Genomic DNA, 6,000 nt, shown 5'->3' on the forward strand with positions numbered 1-6,000 from the left:
TTATCCCAATCGATATTTGGGTAATTAAAGTCCCCCAATATGCTACAGTTCTTGCACATCTCTATTATTTCCCTGCAGATTTCTCCTCCATCTCTCTCTCTCTCACTATTTGGAGGCCTATAGAATTATAGAATACCCCCAGTAGCATGATCATCCCCTTTTTGCTTCTCAACTCTAACCAAATGGATTTGGTCTTTGCCCCCTCAAGGGCATTCTCTCTTTCCAACTATACAATGTTTTTAGAGATACAGCACTGAAACAGGCCCTTCGGCCCACCGAGTTTGTGCCGACCATTAACCACCCATTTATACTAATCCTACACTAATCCCATATTCCTACCACATCCCCACCTGTTCCTATATTCCCCTACCACCTACCTATACTAGGGGCAATTTTATAATGGCCAATTTACCTATCAACCTGCAAGTCTTTTGGCTGTGGGAGGAAACCGGAGCACCCGGAGGAAACCCACGCAGACACAGGGAGAACTTGCAAACTCCACACAGGCAGTACCCAGAATTGAACCCGGGTCGCTGGAGCTGTGAGGCTGCGGTGCTAACCACTGCGCCACTGTTCCATTAAGGAATGTCTTCCTTAATCAATACTGCCATCCCACCTCCCTTTTTCCTTCCCTATCTTTTCTGAACATTTTGTTTCCTTGAAGATTAAGCATCCAGTCCTCACCATGTTTAAGCCACATATCTGTTACTGCCACTACATCATATTCCCACACAGCTATTTTTGCTTGTAGCTCACCAGTTTTATTCATCACACATTGTGTGTTACCATACACATATTGTAATCCTGTCTTTGTATCCCTCGTACTTCTTCTTAGACTGCTCCTATCGAATATGGTACTACTTCATTCTCTAGTACTATCCAACACTCTCACTCCTTTATGCACATATTCATCTTTTTTACTTCTTTATGCTGGTGCCCATCCCCCTGCCAATTTAGTTTAAACACTCCCCAACCACACTAGTGAACCTCCCCATGAGGACATTGGTCCCAGTCCTGTTGAGGTACAATCCGTTCCTTTTAAGTAGGTGCCTCCTGCCCCAGAACTGGTCCCCATGACCTAAGAATCTGAAGCCCTCCCTCCTGCACCATGCTTCAAGCCAAGCATTGATCCTCCCTATCTTCCTATTTCTAATCTCGCTAGCGATGGCACTGGGAGTAAACCAGAGATTACAACCTTTGAGGTCCTATTTTTAAGTTCCTCCCTAGCTCCTGAAAATCTGACCCTAGGACGTCAATACCTGCTCTCTCTATGTCATTGGTACCGACGTGTACCACAACTTCTGGCTCACTCCCTTCCTCCTGCAGAATATTATGCACCCTCTCTGTGATCTCCTTTACCCTGGCACCAGGGAGGCAACACACCATGTGGGACTCACGATGACAGTTCTAGAAATGCCTGTCTGTCCCCCTAACTATGGAATCTCGTATATCAAATGCATTGCTACTCTTTGCTGTTCCGTCCTAATGCAGTCCCTTGACCATTGGTGCCATGGTCTAGACTGCACTCCTTTGAGGTGTCATCACTTCCAGCAATCTCCAATGTTCCATGTTCCTTCTCAGGGTGCATTCACACTCCACAAGTTTTGTATCAGTATGAAGAATTTGCTGCTTCACATCTACTCTAAACTTCACATATAAATCACGTATCATGACCAGTAGCTCCTAAATGAAATGGACTAAGACGGTCTCCTCTGGGAAGTTTCATTCAGCTATCTCAGGCCAGGCCCTAATGCTGGATTCAGACTGCATTAACACTGTAACTGCAGCACCGACACAAAGCGAAACTGCTTCCCAACAAAGCTGAAGCTGTAATGTCAATCCTCACAATCTGTATCTGTCCCTTGGAAAGATCATTAAATTCAAGAGAGAAATAAAGCAAGCCTTTTCATTATCATTACTTCAACAGTCTATCATTGATTTGTTTTAGAATTCAAAACAATCATACAGCATTGCAAAGAGTTAACCAGGATCTTGAAAATAAGCTGCTTAGGATGGTGAGTGAAGAGCACAGCTACTTACAATAACAACTTTTTGCGGGACAACTGTTTGTTATTGACTATCACTGGCTGTAAGTACAACATTCAGAATAATGGATCTGGCTAGTGGAAAATGCCATGGAAAATATTCTAATGATTCCTTCAGCACATCCCTTAGTTTCTGTGCACTGTTACCTTTTTTGATCTTTCTAAACTGCTTACCTGAGATTATTTTCAGTTCTTGAAAAATCAGTCCGCTATGAGTGAGTCCCAACTCCCCATACTATCAAGAGTACTTATACTTCCCTGAAGAATTAAGTAAGCTTTCAGCGATGTGCCTTGATAAGACAGAGCACAAACACTGTTTGATAATTGCTTTTAGATACTGGTTTATCTCTTGCCTCCATAAAATTTCACTTTAGTTTTCAAGAACATTACATCAGATGATATCACATTATATTGTCTATAAAGTTTTAGAAGCTCAAAACACTACTAGTTGGAATAAATCACCTGGCTGACAATGTACTGTTACGACCAGTTGAGAAAGCAGTCCCCCCTTTTTATTTTTAGTTATTTTTTCTTTTTTGTTTGTTTATTTTCCTTTAGTTTGTTTAGTTTGTTTCTACTGTGCCTACCAACTTTTTTTTAAATGTTTGTGCTTAGAGCCAGGGTTGTTCATTTTACAGTCAATTCACACCATCCCTGTACTAACGCTTTGTCTTTCAGAACACCATTAACAAACATACTGTTTGCCTTTGTTCCATGACCTTCTGGTCAGTTATTCTCTGTGACCTTGTCCTATCAACACCTTCTCTTTTGTTATCTCTTGCCCCACCCCCTCTTTACTTGCTTAAAATCTTTTACATTTCTAATATTTGTCAGTTCTGATGAAGGGTCACTGATCTGAAATGTTAACTCTGCTTCTCTCTCCACAGATACTGCCAGACCTGCTGAGTATTTCCAGCATTTTTTGTTTTTATTTCAAAAAACTCACGTTGCCCAGCAGGTTGGTCATGTGACAAGCTGGTTTGACCATGTCGGTTTGTCTATTCGGCCATCTTAGCAGTTAACCTGGAATGCGAGCTCCCCCACCTTCAACGTCTGGTGATCAAAAGTCCATTGTAGGTTGAATGTGTCAGGGAATGGCTGCTTTGTCCTTCCAAACACTGTCTGTTAATATGTCTTTCCATCCAAGATCTGGCAATGTTTAAAAGCAAGTCCTTTCTTCACTTCAAGAAGTTTGAAATTTAACATCTATGTGATGAAATTAATATGCCTCATGCTTGGCAGGTGGGGGCCTGCATGACAGTACTGTTGCATTTGTAATTGCTCCAGGCCTTTACAAGGTACACCTCACATCATTGCTCAAGCTATAATGGCTATCCCACCAGGGGATCCAGCTAGAAAGAATTTTGCAATTTTGCTTTGTCCTGAATGTGCTGAATTTCTCAAGTCAAGTATCCATGAAGTCACCTTTATATCTTTGAAATATATCTTAATTAACAATTCTTTACCAAAGAGTGGAGTGAACATTCAGCTTAGCGTCAGAAAGCGCAGGGTTCGAACCCCGCTTCAGACAGTCCAGGAAAGTGGAGACGAAAGCTCTGGCTCTCAATTCTGAGGTGAAATCAACTGGCGTATTTGTGTCCGGTGTGTGCGTGTGGGTGCCCCTTCACCCTTCCCCAACTTCACTGTATGGGTTGTTGGAGCCCATAAAAGCCTTTTGTCCATATAGGAACCTATCGGCTGAAATAAAGATGGTTACAGCTATGGAAGAAACATTCACAGCTGGGCCTGTCAGAGACTGCCTGAACCTGGCAAATTAGTTTAATTCATGCAGTTCTGTCATATTTACAAGTCGCTGCAATAAGGAACGATTCTGTGTAATGATGTGCATTGCATCATTAAAATAACTTATTGAAGCACTATTGTTATCAAAAAGTGGTTTAAAAGTTACTGGTGAGAAATTAATTTTCCTATTATTTTCATCTGTTACTTCGAAGAATGAACTGTTTTAGTAATTGTATACCTGAGTTATATGGTTTGTCAGTACAGTGGCTTTCATCAGTGGGCAGGCAATAATATTTTCAGTGCATATCCCAATGCTAGGCAATCTCTTTGCCTCATGCAATCTCACATTCTTTAAGTGTAAGGTCAAGTGTCAGTTCATATGAAGCACAGACTAGCCAACAGAAGCTAATGTTTTGCATTGAGCACAAGTAAAATATATTGGTGAAAAGCTTGAATTGGAATACACATCATCTGGCTCTTGGTAAAAAAAAAATGAGGACAGTGTCTTCTTAAAGTCTGGTTGCTATGGTTTCATGGATGTCTCTTTTCATTGAAAACCCTTACTGGTAAAAACAGGTAATTTTAACATGATCCATACAAAAGATTAAATGTCATAATTGAGAAATTGAAGCACATTGTGTTCAATCTCATATTTGTGTGAGTGCAGGTGCTGATTCATGTGTGAAATGGTAGCTTTCAAATGTTGGATTTGCTTGAGTGGTAACAAACTAAGTGATAATCATTATTCTTGTAAGTGCTTGGTTTCTCATGATTCGTATGAGTTAATCTCAAACTAAATACAAAACTGAAAGAGAAAGTGACCTGATCAAATTGTAACTAAAAACCCTTTCTAGCTGAAGTAACTACTGGCTATGCAGCCCATTAATTTTATGGACTTAAGACATCTGCTTTCATATTCATTTCTAGAATGCAGCATGTTGGAAACACTCAGCAAGTCAGACAGCATCTACTGTTTCCAGTATTTTCTCGTTTTGTTTCCGATTTCTATCACATGCAGTTTTTTTTTTTTGCTTTTTGTTCTTTTTTCAAATGCTGCTCATCTTAATAAACCCTGTTAAACATTGCCTGTACAGCATCAAAATTAGTCTTGAAGAACACATCATGCTTCCTTTTCAAATCTGAGTTTGCTGGTTTTTCTCATTGATGGTGCTTTCAGATTTTAAAATGCAGCTGAACTCTATTACTTTGATTATGGAAGGTATCTCCTGCAGGTTGATTGATAGGGACCAATGGATTGAGAAAATTGAACAACAATATGTTTGTATTGAATATGGCACAGCATATACATGTGGTGTAAGAGCCTGGGAACAGTTTCAATAAAAAAGTGTCCATTTTCATTTATTAATCTGGTTAGAAGAATGACTGCCTCCTTTTGGGAATATCCAGGCAATCAGTTGACTAATTCAAGTGTAATAACAATTATAGGCAGATTAGCGATGTCTGATTTCAAAATGAAATGGAAATTCAGCTCGTCTGCTTTCATGGTAAAATTCATTTGTTTATTCATATTGGTATCATACATATATTATAGTACAAATTAATTTTGTATTTGTTCCACATTTTTCAAATCCTACATAAATTCTAACGCGGAGTCCATGGTACATTGGAACACTGCCCTTTCATCTATGGGGCCTGCATTTAAATCTAAGCCTAGACTGGCTAGATGAAAATCTATTCACTTTGCCAGCTAAACTCATTTCCCTAAGTGTATAAGCACAGCACAAACCTACTAAGAAGCAGGTATTACATTTGCAACTTCATCTAAGATACCATAAGCATAATTAATATAGGAAAAGGAGGAATTTACTCTGAAACAGTAAGTAGTGCTGAGGCTGGGGTCTGGTACGTTATTGGGAAAGAGTATAAACAACATTTAGTGCTCCCCCTCTTTAAGCCTAAAAGAGTAGAAAATGAGTTTGGAATCTCTCAGCCCAGTTCCTACTATGTGCAACGTAGATACAGTAGATCATGAGAAGCTATTTCATCTAGTCCAGAACTGTGGAACCAGAGGGCACAGTCTCTGCATGAAGCGAAGTAAATTCAAATGAATCTACGGATATAATAGGGGGAATTTTAGTCCTCCGAAACGGACTGATGGAGGCACATTGGGGGGCGGGGGGGGGCGGGGACTAACCTTCTCTCCAGAGGCGAGTCCATCATTTAAATATTTTAATGAGGCTGCATGCCTCAA

The sequence above is a fragment of the Heterodontus francisci genome, chromosome 9 (genome assembly GCF_036365525.1).
Source record: "Heterodontus francisci isolate sHetFra1 chromosome 9, sHetFra1.hap1, whole genome shotgun sequence".
Classification (NCBI taxonomy): Eukaryota; Metazoa; Chordata; class Chondrichthyes; order Heterodontiformes; family Heterodontidae; genus Heterodontus; species Heterodontus francisci.